Raw genomic sequence first — 10,439 nt, forward strand, 5'->3', positions numbered from 1 at the left:
ACTGTCAGCCATTTATTTTACGTAGACTAGGTAAACCCAGGTGCAATAGGTGATCTTCAGTCTACTATTAAGTTAAACTGTGGCGTTTTAACTTCATCTGATGAACTTCTCCTTGATTTCCAGGCTCTCAGTAAGTTCCAGCTGAGAGTAGAACTCTCTAAGTATCACATGTGGTTTGTGAGAGTACTTATAATCTTAGGGACTGATGATACAAAATAGTGCTTTTCAATTCTATTCTACCACTTCAAATCCAAACAACGGAATTTATTAGGAAGTGAAGCCTGTCCAGAGATTCTTGTGAAATAGAGGTGTTTTCAGTACAGTCCATTTTAATTAAGTGTTTGAGTCGTAGAAAATACTCCCCAAACTGATACTAGCTGTCACTTTACAAGTACACTGGCAGAGAATGAAATGGCATTGAGATTATGCTAAGTGTGCAGCTCTGAGACATTTTTCTGGCAACGAATTTGAGAGGAGAAAAAAAATGCTCTTTAAAAAAGATTATTCTTCATGATTCTTTTCGTTTCTTTTTGTTTCTTTTCCTGACCTGTGAGCTAGAACAGAGGCACACAGACAGTTGATTTGGCACTCAACATAAATACTAGGAAGGAAACTTCTAGGTAGAAGAGCTAAAGCAAGAACAAGTGGCTGTAGGAGCTGCCCCTGACAGAGCCAATTCTCTTCTGTCAGCAGCACTTCCCACAACCCTGTGGAGATTTCCACCCCCTCAGTTATCCTGGATGCTGAATCGACTGTCTCTGTGGACATGGTGTGAAGGGGCAGAATCCTCTGCTGTGGGAACAGAGGGTGGAGAAAGCAGCAGAGGACAGGGGAAAAAAAACTGTCAAAACAATAATCGCAAGGTAAAATTTCCGACCTTTGTGGAAATGATACAGAACAAATGATTTTCCTCATTCATAATCAGAGAAACACAGAAGTGAATTCTCAATTGATTTTGTACTGTAGAGATACTATTGGTCCTTGTCACAAGTAGGCATATTCAGTGACACGACCACAGTCATCTGCTGCTTACTTTCACATGTAGTATATTCAGCAGCACTGAAGGAAACATTTTCTCCCAAAGGGTCTAAAATCCTTCGGGCTCCAGCTGTAGCCTTTACTGACTTCAGTGGAAGTGCAAGGGTTTCCTGAGGTACATCCCGTCTGCTATACTGGGCAGAGGTTTACAGTTTACAACTTGTTGTGGGGCTTCAGGGAGAGAAGTGGCACTATATATTACCTTTTGTTTTGTTTCCAGTAGTGAATAGGTTAATCATCTGAATCTTTCATAATTCCACTAGTCATTAAAAAAAAAAAAAAAAAAAGAAAGAAAGAAATGAAAAGATTTACCCATTACAATACTATTTGATCTTGAGGATAGCAGATTTGAGAGTAAGTGTATAAGTCTCCCTTTGCTCCCTACACACTAGTGCTGAGTGGCTAGGACCTGGTTCTGGGGAACTTCACCCCTCAGTGGAGGCTGCAGCAGAGATGATGCTGCAATATGGTCCTGCCCCCACACTGGGTACAGGAGAGAGGTGAGGGAAGGAGGGTGAGCGAGGCACAACAAGAGACAATCAGAGCAGAATGGGATGCAGATTGTTATTATTATTGTTATTCAGATGGCATCAGCCCTTGGTGAGCATGGTAATTGTGCTCATGTAGAGTCAGGAAACTACCAGAAATCAGTCTGGTACCCAGCACTTGTTCCCAGAGAGCCAAATATCTGCATAGTCTTGTACTTTCTGGATAAACCCTGTCACAGTTCTGTAAAGGGGGGACAACAGAAGGCTTTTTAAGTGCCCCTATAAAAGTGCAATTTGTATGAACTGGCCTGTCATTCTGCCACTGATTGTTACTGTCATTTCCTTGACTTGATGGTGCTTGGGGGGATTTGTAAGCACTTTGAAATGTTCACTATGCGTGCAGTGAAAAATTAAGCTCTAGGATTTACAGCTGTGCCTTTGGGGAGGGGGTACCCCCTGTGCCCCTGCAAGGAGGACGCCGGTGACAGGGCCCCTTTTGTTCTGGCAGCTGAATGGCAGGCCCCAGCCAAGGCAGAGAAAGGCAAACTCCTAAAATCAAATGTCCAGGAAGATGACATCGGCCTGGGCTCTGTCAGAGAGCGAGGGAGCTGTCAGCTAGGATTAGGGAGCAGCTGGGCTGGAGGGCTGAGAATAGAAATGGAGGGGGAGCATGGGGCCTCCGTCCCCCTGTTTCTGCATGGCTTGGTTCAGCCAAGCCCATGAACCTGGGGCATGTGGGACATCATGCGGACATTTTGAGGGCTGGAGGTACCCGCAGGTCTTTCAGATAACACAGTGGAGCCACTTATGTGCGTTGGATTGCACTAGTCTCAGAGTCAGTGGGAAGCCATGCCGGCGAATCTACAGCTATACCTGTTCCTTTGAGTTCATACTATCTACCCGCTATATTGTGCTCTGGCAGTTCAAAGCACTATGCAAACATTAACTAATGCCTGGATGATTAATTATAGTTAATTAGCAGGCGGCTGTTCTCCTGGGATGTCAGTCAGTACCTTTCACAAGCTCTAACTTAGTTGGAAATGAAAAATAAGGAATCGTGATGGCACTCTCCTCAAGCCAAGTCCTGCCCCAGATAGCACTGTCATCTGCTCCCTCCACTGAGTCAGTAGCCTGAGGCTTTATGGTCCTCCAGGGGGGTGGGGAGGGGTGTGCTGCAGAAATCACATGTAGTTGCTGACAGCAGCTTTTAGTGATTTAAAGCCCCAGTGAAACTGCTGGAATCTGCGCAGAAGTTTAACTGTCACTTTGGTCTGGGTATGATGTCTCTTTTTATTGCCTTTTGTCTGAGTTATGTGGTGGTCAGCTGGCTGCCAGTCAGAGCAGGGACAGGTAAGGTCTTCGTTCTGGTGGACTGGTTCCATGCCATTGCTGTCATGTCTTGGGGATGGGAGATGACTGATACCAGCAAAACTCCATTGTCCCCAGTAAAACAAATAGAGTATCCAGTCAAGCAGCTGGGAGATCCAGATTTGTTGTATGCAATACCTCTCACCTCTGTTTATATTCAAAGGTAACGTTCCTTCTTATTTACAATGACTATGGCACATTGAAATTGTTACCCAGTGATGATAACAGTATGCACAGATGTGTTTGGAAAGAGTCCTAGGCAAGGCCAAAGAAGATTGAAAGAAGTATCATTCCTATTGTACAGAGGGAGTTTGGGGACACCAAGTTATTAAGGCCAATATTTTCAGAAGAGCTCTGCACTCACAGCAGGAGCAGATTTCAAAAAAGCTTAGATTTTTTTCAAAAGTATTTGAAATCAGCCAGTCTGAGAAATGGATAATGGAAAGTAATTTTGCCATTATACCACTGGTTAAAATCCAACCTCTATCAGTATGATGGAAGCTCTTCATTTGAAAAGCATTTACTGGCCAGCTTGACGTCTCTCCATCCTCTTCCTTGGTCCAATTTTGGCTTCCTGCTGGCTGTTACCAGCAAGCAGAGGGAAGAGATGCAGGTGCCTTTTTCAGCAGTTCTGTTGCTGTGGCATCTTTTCAAACTAATCTACACGTAATTCTGTATTCCTACTGTTTTGCTGTTTGGGTGGATAAAACCTCCTCTCTGTTCCTCTCCAGAAAGTTGAGAGAGTTGCACCTGCGGAAGCAGCTAGGATGCATGGAAATTAGCTATAATGACATGAGCACCTTTTGCACTGAAATAGACACATCCAAGCAAGAGGATTAAAGCGATTTTACTAGATTGACTTGGAAACCAGCATGATATTACCAATAAAAAGTCTGAGAGCAGCTGATCTCCTGAACGTGTGCTGCCGCATTCAGAAGGAATGCTGTCCTTCTTTTAATGTTGCACGTTGTGCCAACATGGTTCCAGTGGGGGGATGTCAGAGAGCTTCTGAGGCATTGCATGGGAGTCTTTATGGAAAGGCATGATCTTCTTTGCATTCAGACCTAGCGTGGGCAGAAAGAAGGGACACCCAACTCATTTTCATCCCACTACCTGCTACTGCTAGTTTCTGTCTAATGCCATTCCTTCCTGGCATTCCCTGAAGCCTAAGCAGTTTCTGAGGCAGCCCTCTGATCTGACAAAATAAGAGACATCTGAAGGGGCAGCGCTTGGAGCTCAGGCATAGGAAGCATCAGGGGCAGTCAGTAAGGCAGAAGCGCTTGTGGTTTTAGTACTACCAGCAGCCGTGCCTTCTCCACCTCTCAGGAGATCCATCTGGAGGCTCTTATCTGTGAGTGCTCATTTGATTGGACTAAGAGTTGAGCCAGTCTTCTGCAGGCCAGGTTATTGGCATCACGCAGTGCCAGTGGCGTGCCAAGAGCAGTATCTCTCCATTCTCCATTATGTATAGATGTCTCCACAAACAGACAGTAGCTACTGACAGTGGGGACAAATGCATTCATTTTATCTTCGAGAGAATGCAAAAAATAAGTGTGTGAGACATCTCCCATAGCATTCCACCCACTCTGGCTGGACATGAGCAGTTTTCTTTTAATCCATGGTGTATGTGCTGTCTGCAACAATGGTAAGAAATTCAGCATAGGGACTGTCCCTATGTGTGGGGACATTGCTTGTTGCACAGGGAGTGAGCCCTCTGGGTCCTACAGCTGCCCATCCCCAGTTTTGGAGCCTGTTCCAGGCTGCACCTCCAGCCCAGGAGCTCATTCTCGCCTGCGTGTGGCAGAAATCTTCTCGCCTGAGGTTATCCATCTCTCTCGCCTCTGTAGCTCCTCTGATTGCTATGGCTGTCACGCTTGAAGGGAAGAGAGCCCTTGACACTGACTCAGGAGAGGCTTGCATATAGCTGGATTTTTTAGATTGACACTCAACGCCTTTGCCGTGTTCCCTTTGCTTGCAAATTATTTGATATCGTTTTAATTCTGAGCCGAATTAGAGCAGTGCAAGGGTTGCCATAGCAACCATTTCCTTGTGCCTTTTGGTCTGACTCATTGCAGACAATTACTCTCGCGCTCCAGGATTCACAGATGTGATAGGAGAAGAATCATGTGCTGGGTTTTCAACTTTTTTTTCTTTTTTTCTTTTTTTTTTTTTTTTTGCTTTTAATTTCTTTCCTATCCTCTCTTGCATTAACTCCTACCCAGCCACAATCATCAGGGATCTGTGTCTGCTTGAGGCCATGTAGACCTGTGAGAGCATCTTGCATGTAGAATACATAGATGCACAGTGTGTGAGGGAATTTGTGCTGTTTGTGTGGTTTCGCAAACACTTACACTTTCTCTGCAGTGTGTTGTGTGGTTGTGATACCTGTCTGCACACATAGCAGTATATTCATGCACATACTGGCACATATTCCTACATGAGGTGTGGCCACACACTTGTGTTTTCTGTGTACACACAGGTACATGCATGAGTAATCTGTGTGGATGTAGTTTGTAGTGGGTGTGGGTGAGTGGCAGCAGTTGGTTGATATGCACTGACTTTTCAGCAGGACAGAAGATCTGTGAAGGTCACAGATGAGCCAGGGCCTCCGATTCACAGCAGTGTGAGGATCCTCAGGCTGCCAAGGAAAGAGCATTAATGTTTCTCACCAAGCTGAGTGCAAGGCCAGCACATTGCCTCACTTGTGCTTGTCCCTCCACAGCAACTCCTATCTATGCATGTGAATACATGGAGTAAAGTGGTGTTGTCCTTGCAAGGACTATGGCTTTGGCACAGCTACAGATGGTGTCATGAGCTGTATTATGGCCTGTACTTCAGCAGAGGAGCGAAGTCAACTGAGAAGATCCTAAAAGGGTCACAGAAGCAGTCTGTGAATGTGGGGATGAGGATGGTAAATACAGCAGGTTATAGCGAATACTATGTGAGATGGTTTGGCCTAAATTCAGCCAAGGCATAAGCAAACCAGTTTTACAGATTGAGAAGCTTAGCAGGTCTGAGGCAGTTCCAGTCTGTTCCTAAGATGTATGACTTCTAGCACCAAACAGCCTATTTCCTTCCTCTTCTGTTGCACTATCCCCTTAAGACACAAATCTCCCCATCACAAAGCTATGTAATGAGGCTCCTGCTGCAGCCTTTTCCACTCACAAGACCTTTTTCTTCTCCTCCTTTCCCTCACTGGGATACAGAAGTCTCATTCATAGGATCATAGGATACTTCTGTTGGAAAGCACCTCAGGAGGTCCCTTGTCAACCTCCTGTTCAAAGCAGGCTTAGCTATGAGGTCAGACCAGTTTGCTTAGAGCTTCATCGCAGTAATATGCTTGGTGATATTCTCAGAAATATTCCTTGTTCCTCCCAAATGCATTTACACTGGACTCTCAGTCTGTATAGGGAGGGGCTTTACTGATAACAACTCTCTTTTCCTCTGCCTTCCCTGCTCTTGTTCTGCTTCAGCGCTATCAAGAAATCATCATGGCTCATCAGACCAAAAAGATTGCCCGCACCTTGCTCAGAGAGTGAGGAGAGTGGTCTGCTTCTGACTTTTGGCACTGCTTTCACAGAGAGCACATGGCTGGAGGGTTTGAGGGGAATGTTGTGAGCCAGTGTGTGATTCTGCTACCCTGCATCTGCCTGCTGCCACAGGCAACTGCTTAGGCTATTTAAGCTGGCTCTGCAGAGCCTACATGGAATGGAGAAGAGACAGCAAAGAAGGTGATGTCTTAGAAATCAAGAAGTGTAGGGATAAAGTGAGGATTGCTTACAAATCAAGCTAAGTTAGACCCTGGAACGGAGATTTAAACTAACAGCAAAAGATTCTACAGCTATTCAATGAAAAAGAGAGTAAGGATCTGGACCACTTCTGGGGAGTGAGAGCAGTCAAGAACAAGGAGACTAATAGTCTGAGCCAAAACCAAAGAGGACTGTGTACCCAGGTTATTAATAAGGACAGCTATATTGTCCTTGGGGAAGGAACAAGCTGACTACTGGAATAAGCAGCTCAAGCTGCTTAGTGCACTCAGTGCGTGGGCCTGGGTGCACTCCATCCCTGGCAGAGCTGCTATATGGAAACGCAGCAAGGGTTTTTTGCAACTCTGCCTGCAGTTGTGACTCCATGCTGGCTGGAAAAATGAAAATTCAGCAGACAGGATTAGGGAAGGGAGAGAATTGCCAGTCTCAGATCAGTGCAACCTCTGTAATGCTTGTAATACTTCAGAGGAGATCATGAAGGAAAATGCAATTATTATCATATGATTAAGGAAAAGGGAATTCAGGCAACCTGAGTTCAACAATGCTAGATTGTGCTGGACTAACCCAATATCTTTGTTTCAGATGACTGTTTTCCTGGAAGGCATAAGAAAATTCAAAGTTCTCATATTTGTGTCTCAGTGACCCATAAGAAACAATTAGATACATTGAAGGAGATCAGGAAAGACACAGGAGCTGTGAGGGGCAAGGGAGGTAAAATTGAGTCTACTTTGATGGCAACAGCAACATCACCAGTCCATATAATACAAGATTACTTGTAGCTCTCCCCAGTGTTCAGCCACATTCAATCTTTGCTAACATAAGTCTGAGACCATGACAAAAATAGGAGTAGATAGTGAGGAAGTGTCCTGATGACTCAACACTAGAAGGCATTGCTAGTACAGGGAAGGACCAGGATATCATAGAGAAAGCTTTATTTGACCTTGTCAGGAATACAAGAAACAGAATGAATTTCATTAGTATGACAGACAAGGTCATATGCTTGAGAACTAATATTAGAAATCCATGTGCAGGGAACTCTCTATAATCTGGCAGAGAGCACGGCAAGCAGGACTAGAGGCAGCCCTTGTCTTCTGGAAGCTGCTGGGTCCGTTTTGCCACATCTGAGTAAGGATCCTCAGTGTAGACTGTATTGCCCTCTGATACCCAAATAAAATTCAGGGAATCTATGCCTACCGAGTCCAATCCTGAAATCCTTGCTGAAAGGCAACCAGGCATACTTAGTGGTACCCAAACAGCTCTGGTCATGCCTCAGCCACATCCTTCTCTGCTCCACCCCATTCTTCATCAACCTTTAGTTCTCAAAAGTTCACAGGATCTGTTTACCAAATTAAGGATTTTTTTTTTTTTTTTTTTTAATTCTTCCTTTCAGTATCTAAAGGAGTTTATAAGAAAGAAGGGAACAGACTCTTTAGTAGGGTCTGCTGTGATAGGACAAGGGGAAATGGTTTCAAACATGAGGGGGGGAAATTAAATTGGATACAAGGAGAAAGTTTTTTACAGTCAGGATGGTGAGGCACTGGAAGAAATTGCCCAGAGAGGTGGTGGGTGCCCCATCCCTGCAGACACTCAAGGTCAGGCTGGATGGGGCTCTGAACAACCTGATTTACCAGTGGGTGTCCCTGTTCATTGTAGGGGGTGGACCAGATGGCCTCTAAGAGTCCCTTCCAACTCAAACAATTCTGTGATTCTACAGTTCAGAATGAGTTGATAAACATATCCTGAGAGAATTGAAAGGATCGTGTCTTCAGCAGATAGGATTGCTGTAATAAGTGCATCCTGGGGGAAACAATCTCAAGGACATTGCTAATATGAAGACAACATAGTATAGTGAGGCTATGAAGATATTTAGGATGAAAAACTAAAGAAGGGTTTCTAGCCATTAGGCTAATGCAGTTTTAGAACAGCTTTCCAGCCGTAATCTGAGGTAAAAAGTCACATGGTTTTAAGCTGAAGTTTGAAAAATCTGCCAGAATGTGGTGGTGCACCTGGAAGGCCGCAAGGCTGGCCAAGATAGTTTCTCTGGATTGATTTGGGTATTTGTGGAGTAAAGAGGAGTGAGCAGAGAAGCCCCTGCTTATGATAATGATCCTTTAAAAAGCAGATGGGGATGTGGGGGCTGGCATGCTTGTGGCAACTGAGAAGTGACAGTTTGAGGAGATCAGAGAAGGGAGGATCTGAAAAGCAGCTGGTCAGAAGCAGTCGCTGAAAGGGGGTGAACAGTCAGAAGAGAGCGATAATCAGGGAGAGAGGAGGAGTGATGGAACCAATGCATTATGTCCTGGGGAGAGATCTGAGAGATACTGTATGAGACCAGAAGCAAATTAGAAAGTTGCAACTGCTGGAGAGGCAACATCAGATTTAAGTAAACGATTTTCTCTTACCAGGAATCACTTCAATGTGGAGAATCTTGTCTGAAATCTGGGAAAGCAGTGTTACAGCAATGGTGGTTGTAGAGGGGATCAGAACCAGTCTCCTGTTAACCAGCTTCCTCAAAATGATTTAAGGGCTTTGCAGTATCTCTTCCATCTGCATGCATCTCTAAGTAAGAATAATGCCCTCATAGCCTAGCAGGCACGTTGTGAGACATGGGCAGGTGTAGGGAAAGGTGATATTTACTATTGTATGGCAAAAGCTAGGCATTGCTGACAGTGCAGGGCACAGATTTTGACGGATTGTGAGGAATGTGCTTCTACAAGGAGGAAAAATGGAAAAGAATGCAACACATGTCTATGGCATTGTTCCAAATCATAGGAAGTGCTTTATCACAAAAATGAACTTAATGAAAAATCTATTTAACTTACCAAAGAAAAAAGACTGAGAGATGATGTGATTAGTGTATAAAGTACCTTCAAAGTAAGAGATACTGGTTACAAAAAGGTTGATTTTTGATCTACCGGGGAGAAGCATAACAAAAACCTATGATGGGAAACTAAATTCAAACAGATTCAAATAAGATATTAAGTATGAACACTAATAATGAGTGTGAATAGTTGCTCTGGTAAGGTACCAAAGGAAGCAAGGAGATTTTGTCATCTCTTGAATATTTTCAAATCAAAGGTTTGCCTTTCTGGAAAATTCACCTTAGCTGCATGCAAACACACTGTTGGACTTTCTACAGGATAACTTCTTTATTTTCTGTTTCATAAGCTAAACAGATTGAGCTCTTTAAGCCTTTTCACAGAAAGGCATTTTCTGCCACCCTCAAATAACGTTTGTGGTTCTTTCCTACACACTTTCCCATAGCGTGCAATACGCAGAAGGTCAGACTGGATGATCTAAAGTCCCTTCTGGCCTTTATACTCTCTGAATCTCTGCCTCTGTGAATTCATTAATGCTTGCAAGCTCCCAGAGAGCTGCCAAAGGCAAGCACTATAGAAATGCAAAGCATTGTTGTTACTCTGGATATTTCCCTTGAGCTTTATGCAGAGCTGGGTGAATATCTCAGTGTATAGTCCATGCGTTTTTTCTCAAATGAAATATCTGCATTTGCCACTCTTTCTGTGCCCTTTACATGTTCACTTTCTGCAGATGTTCTTAACAAGCAAGTCTATTCCCGAGTTAGAACACAGAAAAAACAAACATGAAGGGCCAGATCTGGACCTAGTGCTCCAAGCAAAGGGCGGCACGTCGTTGTCCTGGCTCAGAAGCTCCACACAAGACATGTTGTTATTCTGAGCGGCATGCTTTGCTTTCTCCAGGTGCCCTACACATGGCCTCTGCCTGACTGCAGCACAGTGCAACTGTAGGAAGGAGAGGT

General features: G+C 44.3%; 1 protein-coding gene across 1 annotated transcript in view; it reads left to right on the forward strand.

Annotated features, from left to right (window-relative positions):
- The window catches only part of CACNA2D4 (calcium voltage-gated channel auxiliary subunit alpha2delta 4), a 114,358-nt gene that overhangs the window by 56,746 nt on the left and 47,173 nt on the right, over positions 1–10,439 (forward strand). The window lies entirely within an intron of this gene.

This window comes from Tympanuchus pallidicinctus, unplaced genomic scaffold (genome assembly GCF_026119805.1).
Source record: "Tympanuchus pallidicinctus isolate F22 unplaced genomic scaffold, pur_lepc_1.0 scaffold8, whole genome shotgun sequence".
Taxonomy (NCBI): domain Eukaryota; kingdom Metazoa; phylum Chordata; class Aves; order Galliformes; family Phasianidae; genus Tympanuchus; species Tympanuchus pallidicinctus.